This window comes from Diceros bicornis, chromosome 3 (assembly GCF_020826845.1).
Source record: "Diceros bicornis minor isolate mBicDic1 chromosome 3, mDicBic1.mat.cur, whole genome shotgun sequence".
Classification (NCBI taxonomy): domain Eukaryota; kingdom Metazoa; phylum Chordata; class Mammalia; order Perissodactyla; family Rhinocerotidae; genus Diceros; species Diceros bicornis.
The window spans coordinates 32,004,194-32,032,107 of NC_080742.1; positions in this window are offsets into that span (position 1 = coordinate 32,004,194).

Genomic DNA, 27,914 nt, shown 5'->3' on the forward strand with positions numbered 1-27,914 from the left:
GAAATAGATAATTTTTCCTATTTGTGGTCTTCTCTTTTCCCCTTAAATCAGTCCCTTTAACATTTCTTGTAGCACTGGTTTCTTGGTGACAAACTCCTTTAATTTTTGCTTGTCTGGGAAATTTTTGATCTCTCCTTCCATTTTGAATGATAACCTTGCTGGGTAGAGTATTCTTGCTGAAAGTTTTTTCCTTTAAGCACTTTAAATATATAATGCCATTCTCTTCTAGCCTGTAAGCTTTCTGCTGAGAAGTCAGCTGATAGCATTATGGGGTTTCCTTTGTATGTAACTTGAATTTCTCTTGTGGCTTTTAGGATTCTTTCTTTATCTTTAATTCTGGACATTTTGATTATGATGTGTTTTGGTGTGGGCTTCTTGGGTTTACCTTTTTTGGGGCTCTCTGTGCTTCCTGTACCTGGATGTCTGTTTCCTTCCTTAGGTTAGGGAAGTTTTCATCTATTATTTCTTGAAACAGAGTCTCTGCCCCTTTGTCTCTCTCTTCTCCTTCTGGGACACCTATATCACAGATGTTAGTGCACTTGATGTTGTCCCAGAGGTCCCTTAGACTGTCCTCACTCTTTTTAATTCTTTTCTCTTTTACCTGTTCAGCTTGGGTAATTTCTTCTAGTCTTTCATCCAGCTCACAGATCCGTTCTTCTGTATCCTCTACTCTGCTTTTGAGGCCCTCTAATGAATTTTTCATTTCCAGTATTGTATTCTTCATTTCGGATTGGTTCTGTTTTATATCTTCCATTTCTTTGTTGACATTCTCACTGAGTTCATCTATTCTTCTCCCCAGATCAGTGAGCATCCTTAACACTCTTAGTTTGAACTCTCTGTCGGGTAGGTTGCTCATTTCTGTTTCACTTAGTTCCTTTTCTGGGGTTTTGTCCTGGTCCCTTACTTGGAATGTATTCCTTTGCCTCCTCATTTTTCCTCTTTCCCTGTGCTTGTGTCTCCGTGTTAGGTAGGTCAGCTATGTCTCCTGCTCTTGGATAGGTGACCTTATGTAAGTGATGGCTTAGGAGGCCTGCCATGTGCTTCCCTCAGTTCTCAATGTTCCAGGGGTGACCCCTATGTGGGCTACGTGTGTCCTTCTGTTGTGGCCTGTTTGCTCTCCCTGTAGGTGCCCAGGGAGGCCGAGTTATGCTCCTGGCCAGCTGTCATAATGCTCAGCTGCTTGTAGTTGTTGTGGGCCCTTCAGTCTCTTTATCAGGTATGGGGAGCCCCAGCACAGTTGGCTGCAAGTTCTAATACCACATTTGTGTTGCAGTATTTCTTTTAAGTGAGTAGGCCCCCAGCGTGGCAGGTTGTTAGGCTCAGGGCCTTACAATTGCTATAACCCTCTAGCCTTTAGGTTTCTTGTCAGCTCTCTGAGGATTGCAGCTGGGTGGGGCTGGCCTCAGGCATGGGAGCACCCAATTGTTTCAGGCTTTGGAAGGTGGGGCAAACCCCCTATGTGGGTCTTTGAGAAGCACAAGTCTTCTGCAGCTGACAAGCCTTGCCGCCCACAGGTCCACACACACAGTCAACACATTCCTGCCCTGTGTGCGCGTCCCGACCTCCCGATGCAGACCCAGGCTCTCCACGGCAGGAGCCCCACTCACTCCACCACCGCCCCACACTCTCTACCCGCTCCTTGTGCACACCCTGCCCCACTGAAGTCCCAGTTGCCAGGCTGCAGAGAATCCAGTCATCAATCTATACAGGCCCACAAGTTGCCTGAGGGCTTGTTGTTAGGTGGGGCCAGTCTCTAGGGTGGGCTGCCTGCCCTGGCTGAGCTGGATTAAATCAGTGCTCTAGTGGGTGGGTCAGACCCTGGGTTAGCAGGCCCCAGGGAGAACTCCAATGGCGTCTGTGTCAGCACGCCCACACCAGGCCACATTGGCCGCCGCCAATGTCCCAGTCCCTCTATAGGTCTCACCTCTCACTGAGATGCACTCAGGGCCTATTAGGTGAGTCTCTTTTCACCAAAGCACTGTGCACCTTTCTTTCTGGTGATTTTAGGTTGCTTTCTGAAATGGGTGAGTTTGCGCGTGGGCCCTTTAAGAGCCGGTTTTAATTTCTTTGTGAACCAGCTTTTCTGGGGGTACTCCCCAATGTTTTAGTAGCAGGCAAAGTCAGATATTCTGCCACTCGTCTCGATTGCTATGGGTCCACAAAATGCCCACAGCGGGGGCGCTCCCAGCACGGGGCCCCGCTCCTCCAGGAAGGCTGCATACCTGTGGGCTGCTCCTGGGCGGCCGTGAAGCTGGCGACTTGTGAAGGCAGTGTTTTTCCTCTCCAGAAGGGAGTTTCTGCCTCTTCTACCTCAGTTAGGATTGTCCGTTGTTGCAGGAGTTCCTCTTTCCAGTTTTCAGTTCTGTCTCAGGGGTAATTTTTCCATGAGTAGTTGTAAATTGGCTGTGTCCATGGGAAGATGTGAGTTCAGAGTCTGCCTACGCCGCTATCTTGTACACTCTCCACCATATTAATTTTTATTGTACTTTTTATCATTATAAATATCCCTCTTTGTTAAATACTTTTTAATTCTACTATCGGATCTTAATATCATCCTCTGATTTTTCTATTTGTATTTGCTGAACGTATCTTTCTCCATCCCTTTATTTTCATCCTTTATTTGTTTCTTGTAGTCAGTATATGGGTAGAATTTATTTCTTAAACCAGTCTGAAACTCTATCTTTTCATGGGGGAATTGAACCAAATCAATGATTCTGTTTGATTTTGTTTTATCCAACTTGTTTTATATTTATTCTTTAGTATATTTTGTTAAAGCCTTTTTTTCCTTTCCCATATCTTTCTTGCATTGATCTTTTAGAAAATTCTTTTTCCCTTAATAATTTATTCTATTATATATCTCTATTTTAATTTATCATATTTAAACCTCTGGTTCTCCACTGAAATAATATGGATGAATGAATTGCTCCAACATGAAATAATAATTATTGTATTGCTCTGCCCCAACTCTCTCTTCCATCATTCTCTGCTTTTTCTGATGCTGGGGATTGCTGGTCTCTGACTGAGCTACAAAGCAGAGCTGTGGAGGCAAAATATCCACTCAGATAATTCTCAAGGTCTTTTAGATATTCTAAATGATGTAGAAAGAATGAGCTAATGAGGAGGGGGATGTGGGGAGAAGAATTTCCTTTCTTAGAAAATATCTGCAATGAGAAGGTGGTGTCCAGCCAATTTCCGAGTCGTTGACCCTCTTCCTATCAGAGGGCTGCATCCATTCCCTGTTGTATTGTTCCAGGGCAAGAGGTCAAGCATTTGTTGGCGATGATTAGACTTACTTAAACCTTAACATCTGCTTGTAATTAGTGTGAATCCTTCCAAGGTTCTGATATATGATGAATTCTAATCCTTAGTTTCCAGAGCCATTGTACGTGTTTTTCTAATGTGTGTTTTCATAGATATTTCATGAAATTTTTGAGGTTTTTTTGCAGCTATTGAAAAAAGCAGCACATGATATTGCCTAACATTTGGAAAACACAGAAAAGCTCCTAAAAAGAAAATACTCACAATCCATTTATATAAAGATAATCTCTGTTATCAGATTGTTTTATATATATTATTCCAATTGTGATTTGATATCTATTTTTGTAATGCCAGAGTCGATCTATTTGCAAACCGTTCTATATTTTTTAAATGATATATCATGAACATTTTTCATTCCACTTAGTATTCTTCAACAGCATAATTTTTTTTGCTACTTAGTATTCCATCTATAAATTCCAAAGAATATTTTCAAATTTATCTGTAGAGATGTGCTAGTATTTTCTTTTACCTTTTAGTATCCTCTGGACTATGCATATATCCATTTTCTCATTCTTAAATTTGTTTATTTGTGTTTTCTTTCTATTATTTTTATTAGATTTTGTAGAGATTATTATATTTATCTCTCTTTTTTTAGAAAAAACAACACGTTTTAAATCTTTGGTAAAATTTTATTTAAATATAATTTCAAACTCATAAAAGTTGAATGTGTAGGATAGCAATCTTCCATATGCCCATTGCCCAAATACACCAATTGTTTACATTTTGCCCATTTGCTGTATTATTTCACATATGCATATTATACATAAAATGTATATCATATATGTATTTCTGCTACTATTCTACTTATTTCTATTTTTTTCTGAACCATTTCGAAGCAAGTTGAAGATACCATGTCTATTTTTCCCTAAATACTTCAATGTGTATTTCCTAAGAACAAGGATATTTTCTTACTTAACTACAGTATAGTTGTCAAAATAAGGAAATTAGACATTGATACACTATTTTGAATCCATATTCAAGTTTATCTGTGCCTCAATAATGTCTTTCATAGCATTGCTTTGGTTATCACATCTCTTTAGTTTTTCTTTAATCTGGAAGAATTCTTTAGACTTTCTTTTTCTTTCTTGATTTGAAATTTTGAAGAGGGCAGGGCAGTTACTTTGCAGAATGTACCTCAAGGTGATTTTGTCTGATCTTACCTCATGATAAGATTTAGGTTATTCATTTTGGTGGAAATACCACAGAAGTGATATTGTGTCATTCTCAGTGTATCATTTTAGGAGTAACGTGATGTTAGTTAGTTTTGATCACTTCGTTAAGGTGGTGTCTGCGAGTTTCTCCACTTTAGAGTAATTGTTTATCCCATTGTCATTAGTAAATAATTTGTGGGGAGATAATTTGAGGCCTTGAAAATATCTTGATCCTTTTCAAACATTCACTAATTTTATTATCTCTTGATGATTTTTAACTCAATCATCTGATCTGTATTTATTGACATTTCACTGTAAGAAAGGCCATTTATTCTCTCCTATTTACTTATACCCGTATGGATTCGTGGGTTCTTATTTTATTAAAGTGGTTATAACTCATTACTATATTTATTTTGATACCTCTGCCTGTCCTCCTCTCTATTCAACAGTGGGGGCCAGGGGTCACAGTGCATGCTTCCACTGAGGCTCTTCTTTATTTTTTTGATATATCTCCATGATTCTTTGAACACTTCCTTACTTTCACTTTCCCAAGGAAACTTGGTTGTTTTTAGTCAAGAATGGCATTTAGATACTAAGATCTGCATGCTATGTATGATCATTGCTACTGATGTATTATTGCCTCTAGTCCCTTTCAGCAAAGGGAGCTAGGAAATATCTTTATCTCTCTATTTATATCTATATACTATACCTATATTTATTTCTGTATCTATGTTTCTATTTCTATATCTAAATTAATAACTATGAGTTTCATTTCCAAATCAATACTACAGAGCATGCACTGGTTCTCCCCTTTCCATATTTTTATCCTTCTTTCACTGTTCCTGAACAGTGAGAAATCTGGATTCCTTTATCCTCAAGATTTTTACTCATTTTCATAAGTCTAGAATACACAGAAGTTAGTTTCAGAATTGTTACATCATATCACTGAGAAAAGTAAGCCTACTAACAAGAACCTTGTTCTCAGGTTTGCTTTTAGGCAAAATTTATATACAGTTAGCTGCACAAAACTAAGTCTACAATTGATGAGTTTTGACAAGTGCATACATACATATAATCCACATCCTATCAAAATAATTTTCCATCTGAAAATGTAGAGCTTTGGTATGCATTCAAAGGTAAGTTGTTATCAGATTAAAATAGACTGTTATAAATGTAAAATGTAAGTCTCTTGGTAACCATAAAGCACAATCTATAGTAGACACACAAAAGATAAAGAGAAAGGAATTAAAGCATACCACTACAGAAAATCATCAAACCACAAAAGAAGAGAGCAAAGAGGAATAAAGAAGTAGAGGAATTACAAAACACCAGGAAAAAAATTAACACAATGGCAATAGTAAGTCCATACCTCTCAATAATTACTTTAAATGTAAAGGAATAAATTCTTTAATCAATACATAGAGTGACTGAATGAATAAAGAAACAAGACCTGTCTCTATGCTGCCTACAAGAGAGTCACCTCAGCTTTAAGGACACACCTAGACTGAAAATGAAGGGATAGAAAGAGATATTCCATGCAAATGGAAACCAAAAGAAAGTAGGGGTAGCTATACTTAGACAAAACAGATTTTAAGCCAAAGACTGTAATAAGAGACAAAGAAGGTCATTATATAATGATAAAGGGGTCAATTCCTCAAGAAGATATAACATTAGTGAATATTTATGCACTCAAAACAGGAGCACCTAAATATACAAAGCAAATACTAACAGACCTGAAGGGATAACTAGGCAACAATACAATAATAATAGGGACTTTAACACCCCACTTTCAACAATGGATACATCATCCAGACAGAAAACCAATATGGAAACATTGGACTTAAACTGCATATTAGATCAGATGGACCTAACAGACATTTACAGAAAATTCCATCCAATAGCAGCAAGGAACATTCTCTGGGATAGATCATATGTTAGGCCACAAAACAGGTCTTAATAAACTCAAGAAGATTAAAATCATATGAAGCATCTTTTCTGACCTCAATGATATGAAACTAGAAATCAATTACAAGAATAAAACTGGAAAATTCACAAATATGTGGGAATTAAACAACACGTTACTGAACAACCAATGTGTCAAAGAATAAATAAAAAGAGAAATAAAAAAATATCTTGAGGCAAATGAAAATGGAAACACAACATACCAGAACTTATGGGATGGAGCAAAAATTCTAAGAGGGAAATTTATAGCAATAAACTCCTACATTAAGAAATAAGACAGATCTCAAATAAACAACTTAACTTTACTAGTTCCTCCTCAAACAATCAGAAAAAGAAGAACAAACTAAGCCCAAAGGTAGCAGAAGAAAGGAAATAACAAAGAACAGAGCAGAAATAAATGAAATAGAGACTAAAAAGACAATAGAAAAGATCAACGAAACTAAGGGCTGGTTTTTTGAAAAAGTGAACAAAAGACACAAGCCTTTAGCTAGACTTACCAAGAAAAAAAGTGAGAGGACTCAAATAAATAAAAGTATAAATGAAATAAGAGACATTATAACATCCCATACAAATACAAAGGATCATAAGAGACTACTGTGAACAACTATACACCAACAAATTGGATAACCTAGAAGAAACAGATAAATTCCTAGAATCAGACCTACCAATACATGAAGAAATAGAAAATTTGAAAGACCAATTACTAAAGGAGATTGAAACAGTAATCAAAAACCTCCCAGCAAAGAAAAGCCCAGGACCAGAGGGATTCACTGGTGAATTCTATGAAGTATTTAAAGAATAATTGATACGAATCCTTTTCAAACTCTTCCAAAAAATAGAAGAGGAGGAAACACTTCCAAACTGATTTTATAAGGCCAGCATTACCCAGATACCAAAACCAGACAAGGACAGTGCAAGAAAAGAAAACTACAGGCCAATATCCCTGATGAACATATATGCAAAAATCCTCAACAAAATATTATCAAATTGAATTCAATAGTAAATTAAAAGAATCATATACCATGATAAAATGGGATTTGTTCCAGGAATCTAAGGGTGGTTCAACATACACAAATCAATGTGATACACCACATTGACAAAATGAAGGATAAAAATCATATGCTCATCTCAATTGATGATTGAAAAGATGTAGAAAAAAATGCAGAAAAAGCATTTGAGAAAATTCAACATCCATTCATGATAAAAACTCTCAACATAATAAAGGCCGTATATGACAAGCTTACAGCTAACATCATAATGAATGGTGAAAAACTTAATGTTTTTCGGGGCCAGCCCGGTGGTGCAAGCAGTTAAGTGCGCATGCCCCGCTGCGGCGGCCCAGGGTTCACCAGTTCGGATCCTGGGCATGCACCAACGCACCGCTTGGCAAGCCATGCTGTGGTGGCATCCCATATAAAGTGGAGGAAGATGGGCACAGATGTTAGCCCAGGCCAGTCTTCCTCAGCAAAAAAAAAAAAAAGAGGAGGATTGGCAGATGTTAGCACAGGGCTGATCTTCCTCACAAAAAAACCCAAAAAAAATCTTAATGCTTTTCCTCTAAGATCAGAAACAAGACAAGGATGCCCACTCTCATCACTTTTATTCACTGTAGTACTGGAAGTCCTAGCCAGAGCAATTAGGCAAGAAGAGAAATAAAAAGTATCTAAATCAGAAAGGAAGAAGTAAAATTGTCTCTATTTGCAGATGACATATTATATATATAGAAAACCATAAAGACTCCACTAAAAAACTGTTAGAACTAATAAATGAATTCAGTAAAGTTACCTGACAGAAAATCACTATACAAAAGTCAGTTTTGGAGTGACATCAGCATCATGGTGGAGTGAGTTATTCTCTTTGTCTCTCCTCTCTAAGTTACAACTAAACAGACACTCAGTAACCAACAGAGGATTCCTTACACAGCACAACAGGATGCCTGAGAGATCCATGCAGCCATACATCTGAAGGTGGGTGGGCTGGATCCCTGGAAAACAGTGGAACTAGGTAAGTGGTCCCCTCCCGCTCCCCAGTGGCAGCAATCTAGGTCCTGGATCCTCACACAGTAGCCAGTGTGACTGTAAGAGGAGGCAGGGGCAGCCTGGCCTGTGCAGGAATGCTTTAGAGTGGTAGCCCAGCCCATGGAAGCACCAACTTCGCCATGGTAGCCCGGCTTATGGGAACGTTCCCCACTGCATGGTGACAGCTCAGCACCCACAAAGGCACTCTGCCCATCAATCACAGCAGCTCAGCCAAACCTCACACTAGAGCAGCACTGGCTCACATGAAAGAAAATGCCCCTTCCTCCTAGCGCAACAGCTCAGCCGGTCCCCTGCTGAGAACAGCGGGCCCCACCTGCACAAGAGCAACCTGCCTACTGAGCATAGAGGCCCTGCCTGCCTGTGTGAGACCTGCAGAGTGGCTGTGGCCAGGCCACACAAATGCAGAGCAGCCCTACCAGCCCAACTTCCAGCAGATGAGGCGGGGTCAGGAAACACAGGTCCTGCCCCCACCAGTGGTGGCAGGTGGAATCTGTGACCTGACATTACCAACGAATGCACTGGTAAAGGATCAATTCATCAAACACCATGAAGAACTACAGTAACATTTCAGAGCAGAAGGAAAATGACAAGTCTCCAGAAACCAATCCTGAAGTCACAGAAATTTACAATCTAAATGACAGAGAATTCAAAATAGTTGTCATAAGGAAACTCAATGAGTTACAAGAAAACTCAGAAAGACAGTTCAATGAGTTCAGGAATAAAATTAATGAGCAGAAGGAATACTTCACCAAAGATATCGAAGCCCTAAAAAAAACTATACAGAAATTCTGGCTATGAAGAACACAATTAATGAGAAAAAAAAGAGCCTAGAAACCATAAAAAATAGAGCTGACATATGGAGAAGAGAATAAGTGACCTAGAAGATAGAAATATAGAAATGCTTCAGATGGAAGAGGGGAGAGAACTAAGTTTTTTTTTAAATGAAGAAATTCTTCAAAAAATATCCAACTCAACTAGGAAAAGCAACATAAGGATTATAGGTATTCAACAGAGAGAAAAGAAGGAGAAAGGAGCAGAGAGCTTGTTCAAAGAAGTAAAAGTTCAGAACTTCCCAAACCTGGGAAAGGCACTGGACTTATAAGTACATGAAGCCAATAGAACTCCTAATTACATCAAAACAAAAAGACCTTCTCCAAGGCATGATATTAAAACTGGCAAAAGTCAATGACAAAGAAAAAATATTAAGGGCAGCAAGGCAGAAGAAAATATCCTACAAATGAACCCCTATCAGGCTTTCAGTGGATTTCTCAGCAGAAACCTTGCAGGCTAGGAGAGAATGGAATGATATTTTCAAAATACTGAAAGACAAGACCTTTCAGCCAAGAATACTCTACCCAGATAAACTATCCTTCAGATATGATGGAGAAATAAAAGCTTTCCTAGATAAACAAAAGCTGAGAGAGTTCACAGCCACTAGACCTGCCTCACAAGGAATGATGAAGGCAACTTTTCTACCTGAAACAAAAAAGGAAGAGTTTAAAAAGCTTTGAGCAGGAAGATAAATAGACAGACAAAATCAGGAAATTGCAGCCCTCTATCAGAACAGGCTAGCAAACATTTAATTATAACATAAAAGATAAAGGGAGGGAAAGCATCAAAAATAACTATAAACACTTTAATTTAGTTACAAACTCACAACACAAAAAAGAATAATTTGTGACAACAATAACTCAAAAGGGGAAGAGGGGCCGGCCTGGTGGCGCAAGCAGTTAGGTGCACGCACTCTGCTGTGGCAGCCTGGGGTTTGCCGGTTCGGATCCTGGGCTTGCGCTGATGCACCGCTTGGCAAGCCATGCTGTGGTGGCATCTCATGTGTAGTGGAGGAAGATGGGCACAGATGTTAGCCCAGGGCCAGTCTTCCTCAGCAAAAAGAGGAAGATTGACAGATGTTAGCTCAGGGCTGATCTTCCTCACAAAAAAAATAAAGGGGAAAGAGGAAATAGATGAAAGCTGCTTAGGCTAATGGAGATAAGAGACTATCAGACAATGGACTATCTCATCTTTGAGATCTTTTATACAAACTTATGGTAACCACTAACCAAAAAATCAGAGCAGAGCCACAAATTATAAATAAAGAGAAAACAAAGAAAACCATCACAGAAAACCATCAAACTAAAATGGCATTCAGAAATACAAGGGAAAAGAAACAATGGAAACATAGATCAACCAGAAAACAAGAGATAAAATGGCAGTATTAAACCTTCATTTATCAATAATCACTCTAAATGTAAATGGATTGAATTCTCCAATCAAAAGACAATAGTATCTGGATAGATTAAAAAACAAGACCCAACAATATGCTGCTTCCAGGGAACACATCTCAGCTCTAATGACAAACATAGGCTCAGACTGAAGGGATGGAAGATGACACTGGAAGCAAACGGCAAGCAAAAGACAGCAAATGTTGCCACTCTTATATCAGCCAAAGCAGACTTCAAGATAAAAAAGACAATGAGAGACAAAGAGGGGCAATATATAATGATAAAAGAGACATTCCACCAAGAGGACATAACACTTACGAATATATATGCACCTAACACAGGAGCACTAAAGTATATAGAGCAACTATTAACAGACCTGAAGGGAGAAATTGATAGCAACACAATAATAGTAGGGGACCTTAACACCCCACTGACTTCAATGGATAGATCATCCAGATAGAAAGTAAACAAAGAAAGAGTGGCCTTAAATGAACCACTAGACCAGAGGGACTTAATAGATATATACAGAACATTCCAGCCCAAAACAGCAGAATACGTATTCTTCTCAAGTGCACATGGAACATTCTCAAAGATAGACCATTTATTCCTCATTAACAAAATGAGGAATAAAAAAATACCACATGATCATCTCAATAGATGCAGAGAAAACATTTGACAAGATCCAACATCCATTTATGATAAAAACTCTAAAAAAAATGGGTATAGAAGGAAAGTACCTCAACATAATAAAGGCCATATATGACAAACACAGCCAACATCATACTTAACAGGGAAAAACTGAAAGCCAACCCTCTGAGAATAGGAACAAAACAAGGGTGCCCACTCTTGCCACTCCTATTCAACATAGTATTGGAGGTTTTGGCCAGAGCAATTAGGCAAGAAAAAGAAATAAAAGCTATCCAAATTGGAAAGGAAGAAATAAAACTCTTGCTGTTTGTGGAAGACATGATTCTAAATATAGAAAACCCTAAAGAATACACCAGAAAACTATTAGAAATAGTCAACAACTACAGCAAAGTTGCAGGGTATAAAATTAATTTACAAAAGTCAGTTGCATTTCTATACACTAATAACGAACTAGAAGAAAGAGAAGTCAAGAATCCAATCGCATTTAAAATCACAACAAAAAGAATAAAATACCTAGGAACAAATTTAACCCTGGAGGTGAAAGATGTATACACTGAAAACTATAAGACATTATTGAAAGAAACTGAAGAAGACATAAAGATATGGAAAGATATTCCCTGCTCATGGATTGGAAGAATAAACATAGTTAAAATGTCCATATCACCTAAAGCAATCTACAGTTTCAATGCAATCCCAGTCAGAATCCCAATGACATTCTTCATGAAATAGAACAAAGAATCCTAAAATTTTTATGGAACAACAAAAGACTCTGAATAGCCAAAGCCATCCTGAGAAAAAAGAACAAAGCTGGAGGCATCACAATTCCTGACTTCAAAAGGCACTACAAAGCTATAGTAATCAAAACAGCATGGTACTGGTACAAAACAGACCCACAGATAAATGGAACAGAAGTGAAAGCCCAGAAATAAAACCACACATCTATTGACAGCTAATCTTTGACAAAAGAGCCAAGAACATACAATGGAGAAAGGAAAGTCTCTTCAATAAATGGTGTTGGGAAAACTGGACAACCACATGCAAAAGAATGAAAATAGACCACTATCTTACACCATACACAAAAATTAACTCAAAATGGATTCAAGACTTGAATGCAAGACCTGAAACCATAAAACTCCTAGAAGAAAATGTAGATAGTATACTTTTTTATATCGGTCTTAGTAGCATCTTTTGAAATACCATGTCTATTCAGGCAAGGGCAACAAAAGAAAAAATAAACAAATGGGACTACATCAGACTAAAAAGCTTCTGCAAGGCAAAGGAAACCATGAACAAAATAAAAAGACAACCCACCAACTGTGAGAAAATATTTGCAAATCATGTATCCAGCAAGGGGTTAATTTACAAAATATATAAAGAACTCATACAACTCAACAACAAAAAAACGAACAACCCGATCAAAAAATGTGCAGAGGATATGAACAGACATTTTTCCAAAGAAGATATACAGATGGCCAACAGGCACATGAAAAGATGTTCAACATCACTAATTATTAGGGAAATGCAAATCAAAACTACAATGACATATCACCTTATACCTGTCAGAATGACTATAATTAATGAGACAAAAAATAACAAATGTTGGAGAGGATGTGGAGCAAAGGGAACCCTCATACACTGCTGGTGGGAATACAAACTGATGCAGCCACTACGGCAAACAGTATGGAGATTTCTCAAAAAATTGAAAATAGAAATTCCATATGATCCAGCTATCCCACTACTGGGTATTCATCTAAAGAACATGAAATCAACAATACAAAGAGATTTATGCACCCCTATGTTCATTACAGGATTATTCACAACAGCCAAGACTTGGAAGCAACCCAAGTGCTCATCAACTGATGAATGGATAAAGAAGATGTGGTACATATACACAATGCAATACTACTCAGCCATAAAAAAAAGACAAAATCGTCCCATTTGCAACAACATGGATGGAGCTTGAGGTATTACGTTAAGTGAAACAAGCCAGACAGAGAAAGACAAACATTGTATGATTTCACTCATGTGTGGAAGATAAACAAACACACGGACAAAGAGAACAGATTAGTGGTTACCAGAGGGGAAAGGGGGTGAGGGGCTGGGCAAAAGGAGTAAAGGGGCATATATGTATGGTGATGGATAAAAACTAGACTGTTGGTGGTAAGCACGATGCAGTCTATACAGAAACTGATATGTAATAATGTACACCTGAAATTACACAAGGTTATAAATCCATATGACATCAACAAAATAATTTTTCAGAAAATCAGTTTTGTTTCTATACACTAATAACAAACTATCAGAAACAAAAATTAAGAAAACAATCTCACTTACAATAGCATCAAAAAGAATCAAATATTTAGGAATAAATTTAACCAAGGAGGTAGAAGATCTATACACTGAAAACTATAAGACACTGATGAAATAAATTTAAGGAGACACAAATAAATGGAAAGACATTCCATGCTCATGAATTGGAAGAAGTGATATAGTTTAAATGTCCATACTACCCCAAAGCAGTCTACAGATTTAATGCAATCCCCATCAAAATTCCAATGATGTTTTTCACAGAAATAGAAAAAACAATCCTAAAATTTATATGGAATCACAAAAGACCAGGAATAGCCAAAGCAATCTTGAGAAAGAAAAACAAAACTGGAAGCATTACACTTCCTGATTTCAAACTATAGTAAGATTTAGATCTTTTTTTCATAATATATTTATTTGGATTAAAATTGCCATATAAAGTACCTACTATCACAAAATTGCAGATTTTCTAAGTTAAGCTCTTACCTGAGTCTAATATTACTTTCCATCTGATACTTGAATCCCTTGAACCAAATCACTTATTAGTGATCTTCAAAACTGGTAAAAATTCAGTAAATAGGAAGTAGAGAGCATGTAGGAAATATTGTAGATAAACCCTTGTAGATAAATATTATAGATAAAATATTGTAGATATTGTAGATAATTTTGCGTACATCTGATTTTTCCATTAACCCCTTGACTAGCTGTTTTGTTTTGTTTCCTATGATTTTTCTCATATTTATTTTTGACTAACCAAAAAAATTTTAAATAAATAACAAGAGAATGGACTTCTCATCAGCCTGAACTACCTCTTTGGAACTTCTCTTTCTCCTTGGTAATCAAACTAGAAGAGACAAGCTGCTGATGAGTGTATCTAGATATTGCTAACTAATAAAATCGTATACCTAGAAGAATAAAAGTTCTCCAACTTGAATCAACCAAATAATATTAGACAGATAAATGGTTAAATGAGTCTATTTTAGTAATTTTTTGAAAAAGCAAAACAGAGAGTAATGTTGAGATCAAACTTAAAATTGTAACTTAAAGGAGATTTAAATTAACTCTTTTAATGAAAAAGAAAATTCCTTTTCTTTGTAAAAGTGTATGTTACAGCAACGGATTAGAGTTTGAGACATCAGTATGAATTCATGTTTAGCTTAATGTAAATACAGATGGTTACATATAGAAATATTTATAGTTAACATGTTTATACAGTGATTAGTAAACACATATGTATATTTTCTTGCTCTATCAGCTGAGAGGGCTTGAAGCAATGACATCCTAGTAGCAATGAGGATACCTAATGCCTAGATCTTGGTTTCTAACACCATTCTCCAAAAAAAAGGAACCAGAGATCCTTAGAGGAATGGTTGATTCTAGGGCTGGAGCAGGAAATAAACAAGATGAGCCCAGAGCATCTTGTAGTGCCAGAATTATGGAGGTGCTAAAAACAAACAAAAAACATGATGGAAGCATGTCAAAGGGGCACATAAGCAAACTGAAAGATTTCCCACTGGTCAAATCTGCAACAATTTAAGCAATTAAAAAAAACAGTATTGAGTTATAACACAAAGTATAAAATAAATATCCATGAGTCCATACTGATAAAACTAAATGATTGAATAAGTAAATAAACGGAGCAGAAGAGACAAATTTCCCATGCAAAGAGTTCCAAATAATTTGTGTAGATACCCTGCTGTCAAGAAATGGGGCCATAACCCCCTACTCCTTTACTATGGACTGTACATAATAACTTGCTTCAAAAGGATACAGTATGGAAAGAAGGGGAAAAAGTTACTTTACAGTGGAGAAATCTGGCAAATCATCAGCCAGTTGATGAAGGTTAACATCAACAGTGACAAGTCATATTAACAGTATGTACCCTTGATAGAAGGTGATGGAAACGGCACTTTACCTCTGTGGTCTTCCTTCCAAAAATCCATCACCCTAGTCTGAGAAAAATATCAGACAAATTCCATTAGGAGAGACTTCTACAAAATACCTGACCAACGCTCTTCAAAACTGTCAAGTCATCAAAAATGAGGAAAGGCTGAAAAACTGTCACAGCCAAGAGTAGTGTAAGGAGACACGATGACAATGTAATATGGTATCCTGGGTGAAATCTGGAAACAGAAAAAGGATATCAGGTTAAAACTAAGGAAATCTGAATAATATATGGACTTTAGATAATAATTAAGTATCAATATTAGTTCGTTAATTGTGACGAATGCATCATACTGATATAAGATGTCAATAAGGGAAACTGAGCACTGCATAACAACATTTTAGTCAACAACAGACCACATATACAACAGCGATCCCATAAGATTAGTACCATATCGCCCAGGTGTGTAGTAGGCTATACCATCTAGGTTTGTGTAAGTGCATGCTATGATGTTCACACAATGACGAAATTGCCTAACAACGCATTTCTCAGAACATATCCCCATTGTCAAACAATGCATGACTGTATGAGGGAACTCTGTATTATCATCTCGATTTTTCTGTAAATATAAAACTGTTCTAAAAAATAAAGTTCACATTTTTTAAAGTATAAAAAGCCCACATGATTTGGGATTGTGCGTATACACTCTTAGCAGTCTAAAAGTCAATTGTATTGAGTTATTACTTATTATTCTTTCCTTGATTTGCAATGTTAACTGCATTTTTTTGATAAAATGATTCAAAGTTATTTACTTTCACTCCCTCAGGCAAAAACTTCCGTGTATGCTCTTCAATATGCTATTCTGTAACCTCTTATTGCAATTTTTTTAATAAAAGTTCTTTTCAGAAACAATACATTATGGAGTTGGATTTTCAACTTTACTGAGTGAAGGACATTAGTTCTTCCCATTAGAGGTTCAAAAAAATCTTGCATTCAAAATGCAAATCTCACATGTACTACTTTTACTCTGAAAAGGAAACTGTGCCTTGTGAGATCAACAAAATACAGTGCAAAATGTGACAATTGTTGGTCTTGAGGGCTGAAAGTGACCCTGAAACATGGAACTCCAAGTACAGCATTATATAAATTATTCCAACAATGACTAAATTATGGCAGCCAGGGCAAAAAAAGAAAGTAAAATAAGCAAAGCAAAATGAAAAGCTCAAAGCAAATCACAAATGGTAGAATCAACATTCATATAATAAAGGTCTTCACTTTTTTCAAGATTTCTCGGTATGGCCTAGGAATGTATTTGGGGAGCTGTTTGCCATATTTGTATAAATACACAGTCAATTCCTGTTTCTCTGTTTTGGGAATATTTATTAAGATCAAAGACTCTTCCCTGATACACACACACACACACACACACAAACACGTATATGCACTCATACATACATAATATATGTGTGTATATATATATCTTAAATGATCTTTGAGCCAGCTTAATCGTTCTACTGGCACCCTTATTAATAAGTCAAATACATCTTTGACACGTTTATTTTATATTTGTATGAGAGTCATGCTATAATAGAATGATTCAAAGTTATGTACTTTCACTTCCCCAGGTGAGAACTTCCACATACCCTCTTCAACCCTCTCAAACAGGTCTCTGTAAAAAAGGTTTACACATAAATTTGCCGGTTTAGAGCTACATTACTGCCACTAGAGTTCACCTCTTCCTTGCTGCTACATGTGTCCTCATCTATTTATGACTATCAGGTGGCTCAAGGCAGCACTTGTGAGCTACCGTCAGTGGTGACAGAACATAGATGGCTTAACTTTTGGAAAGTTGAACAGTTTGATTTTGTGACGGATGAACTAGTTAAATGTACCATAAGCTTTCAGGCTTTTAAGCAGGAGAAAATGCTTTTGTTTAACAATTTATGCTTTAAAAGAAAACCACTTCATTAATGAAAATCAATATTTACTCATCTCTCAGCAAATATTACCCTCAAGGGAATAAAATAGATTTCACTCTGTGGGTTATATGGGGAGAAATAATATAATCAATTAACATTATTTATCAAGTAGTCAATTTTATAAATTGTCTCTTTCGTGTTACAATCACCACAGGATCAAAGCACATTATATAAACAATTGAAACACATAAAACAAAGGCAGAATTTTTATTAAATAATCATGCAAATTAATGAACAACAAATCATCTGGCTACTCAGTCAACCTAGGAATAAAGTTCCACAAAATGACCATCATCCTTGAGAACTTCTTCTTTTTTTTTTTTTGTGAGGAAGATGAGCCCTGAGCTAACATCCATGCCAATCCTCCTCTTTTTGCTGAGGAAGACTGGTCCTGGGCTAACATCTGTGCCCATCTTCCTCCACGTTAGACAGGATGCCGCCACAGCATGGCTTGACAAGCGGTGCATCGATGCATGCCCGGGATCCGAACCCCGGCCGCCAGCAGAGGAGCGCACACACGTAACCGCTATGCCATGGGCCAGCCCCAAGAACTTCTTATATGTAGTTTCTGGGACAAAATAAAGAAATGTCAGCAAAAGTATCCATGCTGGTCTAACTAGTATTGACAATGAGAAGGCCCTAACTGTTAGACCTTTACACAACACAGTCAGTGTTTTACAAATAAATGCTCATGGAAGTACAAATCCTGTCCCAGCGAAAATCTCTTGCTGCTTCTGGTTATGTTCACTTGTCAAGGCTCTTACTGAATCTTTAATTCACAAGTCACCTTCAAGAGCCGGTAAGCGGCATGGTTGGAATTTGAATGCAAGACTTTTACTTCTATATCCAATGCTTTCTCCAAAAGATGATAGTATCCCCATTCTGCACATCTTGAGTTTACATTATTTCGGATCAGGGTTATGAAAACCTTGTTTCATGTTTCAGCACGGGAAACAATATTTTCAAAGTTTCACTCTGTAGGAACAGGATATATGCATATGTAGTAACTTCCGAATTACCCACACCGATAAAGAGCATTGGCCTGAAAAATAAAAACACTGTAACTAGTGCACCACTTGAAATAGTTAGGTCCCATTTGCAAAGAAGTGAATCTGTGTTTCCATGTCCGTTCACATTTATATGTTTCGTGACAAACACCACATACTCAACTCCTAAATTGTTTCCCACATATTTTCTTTCCAAAATATTTGCAGAAGCTTTGTAGTCTGGTATAGTCCCATTTGCTAACTTTTTCTTTTGTTTCCCTTGCCTGAATAGACATGGTATTTCAAAAGATGCTGCTAAGATCAATGTCAAATAGTGTACTGCCTATGTTTTCTTCCAGGAGATTTTTGGTTTCAGGTCTTACATTCAAGTCTTTAATCCATTTTGAGTTAATTTTTGTGTGTGGTGCAAGATAATGGTCTACTTTCATTCTTTTGCTTGTGGCTGTCCAGTTTTCCCAACACCCCTTATTGAAGAGACTTTCCTTTCTCCATTGTATTTTCTTGGCTCCTTTGTCAAAATATTTAGTGCCACTCACATTGAGGTTTCCTAAGACATAAATATTTTAAAAACTTGGGAGTTTAACATTCTTTTACTGAAGTACTATCTTTATTACTGAGGCAAATTATACTTTTGATCAAAAGACCAACAAATCCAGTACGCTGTTGGGTTTTTCAACTACTTTAATAGACATACCTAGCACTACCACGTGGACAATCTTCAAACGTAAAGGTGACTTATAAATAAGTCAAATGGAAAGGCCAACCACAGTGGACTGGAGACTAAGAAACTCGGGTTCCAATAGACTTCACACTATAGGTGTGACATGATGAGATTAGGAAATCAGCGAGGACTGTTTTCCTCAAATGGAAAATCAGAGAGAGCTGGCTGACTTCCAGAAAATGTCTAAGTTCTTTCTCTTCCATTTCATAATTCATTGACTTCTCTAAATTTTTTCATCATGAAAATAAATTCCAAATAAAATTCTTATGTGTATAAAAACATAAACAAGTATCTAAAATTTATATAGATATGTCTACCCGGGGGAAGAAAAAGAAAGTAGTTGCCATAATTGCATCTAGTTTTTACACTTCCTCAAAAAAGTGAATATAACCTTTATAGTACAACTATGAATTTCTATTACTGGAGAAATGTTCAATTTATTGTAACAATATCTCTAACTGTACCAAGTAATACAAAATTGTAAATATCTCTTAAACTTGGACATTCTGCAGTATTTTTGATATATTGACTAAAAATGTAACTATACTAAATGCTAAGGATTATGAAATAACTTTTAAAAATAAATATATCACAGATTAAGTTATTTATTTGAGAACATATAAATACAAACTAACATGAATCATTATAGCATTCACTTTTGAGTATGACTGATGAAATCAATAGTAAACCCTACACAGCTGAAATGCCTAACTAGTTTGTAGTTTTGAAAACTACAAAATTTGTCAGTGTGAATTCTAGCAGCTTTTATTTTCCAACCTTCTAAATCTTCTTTCCCTATTAAAAAAAATTTCCATGAAAGTATTATCTTTAGAATCATTAATAGCCAAGCCAATGTGGTCTGACTAAATAATTTGGCACCTTAGCTGAGGCAAAAAAAAAAAAAAAAAGATCATTTCCGGAAGAATTAAAACATGGCTCTTTCTACTAGTGTTGGCATTTCAGTTCTGTTCAGAGACCTTCTCAAATTTAGGTGGGGATAGTTTCCATGGTAACTGAAGAACGTGCTCTGATGAGTCCTGAAACAGACAAATAAGAACCTTTGCGTCTTACAAGTGGGCAATAATTTACCTCTCTAATGCTTAACGGAAGACATTTGAATCTATTTTACTGTCACATAAAAGCTGGAAAAAAGCCAGTTCTGTCAATTAAGCGAAGCCTGAAAGGTAGATATTACTAAAGTTGAGGTTAGTACAAGATACTGATATATAGCCTAGCTGTTTTAGCCCTTCCAAGATAATTTTTTCCAAAAAGAAGAATGTATTATTATTTGATAGTAAATATAGTATACTACCACGAAGAACTTTAAAAAACTGATTTTCTTAATCCAAGCAAATATATCACTTTTCTTTGTCATTGTCGATTTTTAATTAATTACTTTGTATGGAATATAAAATGCAAAGTTGTAACGCTGCAAAAAGTCAAAATGGTGTTTAATTTTTTTATGTTTTTTTTTCTTGTCAAGAAAAATTTGGGATGAATTAATTAACTTTGGGAATGGAATGTACAAGTCAGTATATGAAAGCATGAAACACTTGCAAACTATTGAGTTGAAAAACAGGTACAGCCTTTCAAAGTCTAAAAAACACCCATGAATATAAAAAAAGAAAATTGGTGTTACTCAAGAACGAATCACGACCCTACTTGAAAGTATCTCTGCATGAACTTGTATAGCAAAGATAATAAAAACGGGTAAATCTACCCCAACCCAAAAACAAAATCAACAAAAAGATAATCAACTCCCTAGAGAAGAATCTGTGTTTCTCTTGGTTGTGACACTGCTTACCAAGATAGAGATTATATTTGAGAGGCTCCTGGCTACAAATCCATTCTTTCGAAGACCTTAAGTAGAATCTAAATCAAACAGATGCTTATAATAGACTAACTTGTGCTTCCTAGTGCTCAAACGCCTGAACTTTAGCAAATGAAACTTCTCTTCTTGCAAAACAAAGGCAAAAATCAAGGTAATTATTGAAAAATTTAGTTTAAAACTGCTTTGACCTCAAGTCTCCAGAACAAAAAGTTAGAATATGTCCATCTGGTATCATTTAGAACCTTGTGAACCAGGCTTTGTCTTGTGGGCAAGACAACCACTAGCCCACATGATGTATGTATATGATTTAGAGGATATGAGTGTTGATATAGGGGCTCACAGCAAGTAAAGCATAAGCTGGATTTAAGCTCCCCCTCACCCCTTCATCTGGACATATTTGTGCAGTATGTAAACTGCACAACTGTACAAAGTAGCCTTAGCATTGGGTCTTCAGTATGCAGAGATGAACATAACAAGCCAATCAATACCAACAGAAAACAATGATTGAGATCTGTTTATTAAAGGACTGTTTGTATTTAAGCTAATTTGATCAACATTCATTGAGAGCCTACTATGTGCCAGGACTGTGGTCTAAGGAACACAAGGATGGGATCTAAGCACTACAAAAGAGCTCTTGGCACCTAGCAACTCCTTCAAACTCCTGCACTAAGAGACTTTACCAAACCAATCATGGCTTTTGGCAGCCTAAAGCCTCATTCCTGGGACTACCCAGCCCCCCTTTGAGTTTTTGCCTGAAAAAGCTAAAGGCTGTCAAAAGAATTTACTGTTTGTTCTATCCAACACCTGACAATAGGCCCCTTTCTTAGAACATCTACTGAAAAAAAAAAGAAAAAAACAAGCTTACAATTATAAATCCATCCCCTGTCCCTCTGAGATATATGTGTATATATCTCTTAGACTGAGGAGTTTCTCTCTCAAGGACCTGAAAGCCATTCCTTTGAAATGTAAACTTCAGGAAGGATAGGACCTCTGTCTCCCAGTCTCTGTGGGAGGATGTATTCCTAACTTCAATAATCGCTAGCTAGCAGACACAGCTGGCCTAATCACATTTACACTGACTGACCCTCTTACCCACTTTTTGTCATTTTTCACTCCTCTGACACTGAGCACTCTCCTTCCTTACTCCCTCATTCTCCCTTTAAAACACTCCATCACCTCTGCACAAACTGGAATGGAGCTCAGCTCTTTCTCCTACTGTCAGTAGTTACTGAATAAAATCTGTTTTCACCACTTTAACTAATATTTGGCTTTGTTTACTTCTAACAGATCTAAAGAAAATATTCTAGTGTGAAAAACAAATATGTTCAAAAATGACCATAAAATACAGAATCAAAATGCTATGATAGTACATTTGATTAATTAAACTGAGAGTGTGTGATATGTGGCCTGCACATTGGTACAGATAATATAATAATATCTGAGAAGAACGGAGACATCCGCTTGGCAGAGGAGGAAGGCAACATGGAAGGAGTGTAACTTTATTGGGGCTTTATGAGTTTGGATTTGAACAAGGGAAATAGAATTTAATTTAGCATTGACATAGGTTCATATGATTCTAGAAGACATAAGCATTGTCACAACCATTCCAATAAATCCCAACATCCATAACGAGAGAGATCTTGTCTGATTTTCTTTCATATCTGCATCATCAATGTGTAAAATACAGTGGTCTTAACAAAAATTCACTGAATTAACTAATAAATGAGGTATCATTTAAATAAAGAGAGACTACATATGTGAAAACTAAAAAGTAGCTTACGCAAACAAACAGAAATGAAAGAAGAGACATTACAACTGATGCCGCAGAAATAAAAAGGGTCATAAGGGACTAGTATGAACAATGATACATCAACTTACAGGATAACCTAGAAGAAATGCATAAATTCCTAGATATCTACAACCTACCGAGACTGAATCATGAAAAAATAGAAAATCTGAACATACCTATATCTAGTATGGAGATGGAACCAATAATCAAAAACTTCCCAATGAAGAAAAGTCCAAGACTACATGGCTTCACCAGTGAATTCTAGTAAACATTTAAAGAAGAACTAACACCAAACTTTATCAAACTCTCCTAAAAAGTTGAAGGGGAAGGAATACTTCCACACTCAATTTATGAGACCAATATTACCCTGATACCAAAGCCAGACAAAGGCACTACAAGAAAAGAAAACTAGAGGCCAATATGCCTAATGAATACAGATGTCAAAATGCTCAACAAAATGCTAGCAAACAAAATCCAACAGCACATTAAAATCATCATATATCATGATCAAGTGGGTTTTATTGTTGGGATGCAAGGATGCTCCAACATATGAAAATCAATTAACACTGTACACCACATTAACAAAATCAAGTGTAGGGGGACGAAGTCAAGATGGCAGCGTAAGCAGACTCTGAACTCACCTCCCCCTGCAGACACAGCCAGTTTACAACTACTGGTGGAAAAATTACCCCTGAGACAGAACTGAAAACTGGATAAGAGGAACTCCTGCAACAAACGACAATCCTAATTGAGGTGGAAGTGGCAGAAACTCCCTTCTGGAGAGAAAAAAACGCCACCTTCACAAGCCGACAGCTTCACAGCAGCTCGGGAGCAGCCCAAAGGTACGCAGCCCTACCTGGAGGCGCGGGGCCCTGAGCTGGGGAGTGCCCCTGTTGTGGGCATTTTGTGGACCCAGCACAATCGAGACGAGTGGCATAATATCTGACTTTGCCTGCTACTAAAACATTGGGGAGTACCCCCAGAAAAGTTGGTTCACAAAAAAGTTAAAACCGGCTCTTACGGGCCCACGTGCAAACTCACCCATTTCAGAAAGCAACCTAAAATCACCAGAAAGAAAGGTGCACAGTGCTGTGGTGAAAAGAGACTCACCTGATAGGCCCTGAGTTCATCTCTGTGAGAGGTGAGACCTCTCCAGGGACTGGGACATTGCTGGCCGCCATTGTTGTGGCCTGGTGTGGGCGTGCTGACACAGACACCATTCCAGTTCTCCCTGAGGCATGCTAGCCCAGGGTCTGCCCCACCCACTAGAGCACCAATTTAATCCAGCTCAGCCAGGGCAGGCAGCGCACCCTAGAGACTGGCCCCACCCAACAACAAGCCCTCAGGCAACGTGTGGGCCTGCATAGATTGGTGACTGGATTCTCTGCAGCCTGGCAACTGAGCCTACTTCAGTGGGGCAGGGCGGGCACAAGGAGCGGGTGGAGAGTGTGGGGCGGTGGTGGAGTGTGTGGGGCTCCCGCCATGGAGAGACTGTGTCAACTTCAGGAGGTCGGGGCACGCACACGGGGCAAGACTGTGTTGACTGTGTGTGGACCTGTGGGCGGCAGGGCTTGTCAGCTGCAGAAGACTTGTGCTTCTCAAAGACCCACATAGGGGGTTTGCCCCACCTTCCAAAGCCTGAAACAATTGGGTGCTCCTGTGCCTGAGGCCAGCCCCACCCAGCTGCAATCCTCAGAGAGCTGACAAGAGACCTAAAGGCTGGAGGCTTATAGCAATTGTAAGGCCCTGAGCCTAACAACCTGCCACGCTGGGGGCCTACTCACTTAAAAGAAATAGTGCAACACAAATGTGGTATTAGAACTTGCAGCCAACTGGGCTGGGGCTCCCCACACCTGATAAAGAGACTGAAGGGCCCACAACAACTACAAGCAGCTGAGCATTATGACAGCTGGCCAGGAGCATAACTTGGCCTCCCTGGGCACCTACAGGGAGAGCAAACAGGCCACAACAGAAGGACACACGTAGCCCACATAGGGGTCACCCCTGGAACATTGAGAACTGAGGGAAGCACATGGCAGGCCTCCTAAGCCATCACTTACATAAGGTCACCTATCCAAGAGCAGGAGACATAGCTGACCTACCTAACACGGAGACACAAGCACAGGGAAAGAGGAAAAATGAGGAGGCAAAGGAATACATTCCAAGTAAGGGACCAGGACAAAACCCCAGAAAAGGAACTAAGTGAAACAGAAATGAGCAACCTACCCGACAGAGAGTTCAAACTAAGAGTGTTAAGGATGCTCACTGATCTGGGGAGAAGAATAGATGAACTCAGTGAGAATGTCAACAAAGAAATGGAAGATATAAAAAAGAACCAATCAGAAATGAAGAATACAATACTGGAAATGAAAAATTCACTAGAGGGACTCAGAAGCAGAGTAGAGGATACAGAAGAACGGATTTGTGAGCTGGACGAAAGACTGGAAGAAATTACCCAAGCTGAACAGGTAAAAGAGAAAAGAATTAAAAAGAGTGAAGACAGTCTAAGGGACCTCTGGGACAACATCAAGTGCACTAACATCTGTGATATAGGTGTCCCGGAAGGAGAAGAGCAAGACAAAGGGGCAAAGACTCTATTTCAAGAAATAATATAAGAAAATTTCCCTAACCTAAGGAAGGAAACAGACATCCAGGTACAGGAAGCACAGAGAGCCCCAAACAAGATAAATACAAAGAGGCCCACACCAAGACACATCATAATCAAAATGTCCAGAATTAAAGATAAAGAGAGAATCCTAAAAGCCGCAAGAGAAAGTCAAGTTACATACAAAGGAAACCCCATAATGCTATCAGCTGACTTCTCAGCAGAAAGCTTACAGGCTAGAAGAGAATGGCATTATATATTTAAAGTGCTAAAAGGGAAAAACTTTCAGCAAGAATACTCTACCCAGCAAGGTTATCATTCAAAATGGAAGGAGAGATCAAAAATTTCCCAGTCAAGCAAAAATTAAAGGAGTTTGTCACCAAGAAACCAGTGCTACAAGAAATGTTAAAGGGACTGATTTAAGGGGAAAAGAGAGGACCACAAATAGGAAAAATTATCTATTTCCATGTTAAGAGGGTAATGGATACAAATGCACAAAAAAGAGATTAGATAGGATATCAAAAACAAAAAACGAGGGAGGAGGAGAGTTAAAGAGTAGAGCTTTCAGACAGAGGTCAAACTAAAGAGACCATCAGTTCTGTATAGAAGAAGAAAGGAACAGAGAAGGACTACTAAAACACCGAGGATAAAAAAGTTAAAAAATGGCAGTAAGTACATACTTATCAATAGCTACTTTAAACGTCAATGGACTAAATGCTCCAATTAAAAGGCATAGGGTGACTGATTGGCTAAAAAAACAAGACCCATATATAGGCTGCATACAAGAGACACACTTCAGACCTAAAGACGCTCACAAACTGAAAGTGAAGGGATAGAAAAAGATACTCCATGCAAATGGCAATGAAAAGAAAGCTGGGGTAGCAGTACTCATATCAGACAAAATAGACTTTAAAACAAAAACTGTAAAAAGAGACAAAGAAGGGCATTACATAATGATCAAGGTAACAATCCAACAAGAGGATATAACACTTGTAAATATCTATGCACCCAATGTAGGTGCACCTAAATATGTAAAGCAATTATTAACAGACATAAAAACAGAAATAGACACTAACACAATAATAGTAGGGGACTTCAACACTCCACTTACACCAATGCATAGATCATCCAAACAGAAGATCAATAAGGAAACATTGGCCTTAAATGATACACTAGAACAGATGGACCTAGTAGATATATACAGAGCATTCCATCCAAAAACCGAAGAATACATGTTCTTTTCAAATGCACGTGGAACATTCTCCAGGATTGATCACATATTAGGCCACAAAACAAGTCTCCATAAATTTAAGAAGATTGAAATAATACCAAGCATCCTTTCTGACCACAACAGTATGAAACTAGAAATCAACTATAGGAAGAAAATCAGAAAAGCCACAAATACGTGGAGATTAAACAAAATGCTACCGAACAACGACTGGGTCAAAGAAGAAATCAAAAAGTACCTGGAGACAAATGAAAATGAAAATACCACATGCCAGAATTTATGGGATACAGCATAAGCGGTTCTAAGAGGGAAGTTTATAGCAATACAGGCCTATCTCAACAAACAAGAAAAATCTCAAATAAACAATCTAACAATGCACCTAAAGGAACTGGAAAAAGAAGAACAAACCAAGCCCAAAATCAGTAGAAGAAGGGAAATAATAAAAATCAGAGCAGAAATAAATGAAATAGAGACCAAAAAAAAAAATAGAAAAAATTAATAAAACCAAGAGCTGGTTCTTTGAAAAGATCAACAAAATTGACAAACCTTTAGCTAGACTTACCAAGAAAAAAAGAGAGAAGGCACAAATAAGTAAAATCAGAAATGAAAGAGGAGAAATTACAACAGACACCTCAGAAATACAAAAGATTATAAGAGAATACTATGAAAAGCTATATGCCAACCAATTCGACAATCTGGAAGAAATGGATAAATTCTTAGAATCATACAACCTTCCAAAATTGGATCAAGAAGAAGTAGAGAATTGAATAGACCAATCACCAGTAAGGAGATCGAAACAGTAATCAAAAACCTCCCCAAAAATAAAAGTGCAGGACCAGACGGCTTCCCTGGTGAAGTCTACCAAACATTCAAAGAAGACTAAATACCTACCCTTCTCAAACTCTTCCAAAAAATTGAGGAGGGGGGGAAGCTCCCTAATTCATTCTGCGAAGCTGACATTACCCTGATACCAAAACCAGACAAGGACAACACAAAAAAAAGAAAACTTCAGGCCAATATCACTGATGAACATTGATGCAAAAATCCTCAACAAAATACTAGCAAATCGCATACAACAATACGTTAAAAAGATTATACACCACGATCAAGTGGGATTTATTCCAGGTATGCAGGGATGGTTTAACATTGGCAAATCAATCAAGGTGATATACCACATTAATAAAATGAAGAATAAAAATCACATGGTCATCTCAATAGATGC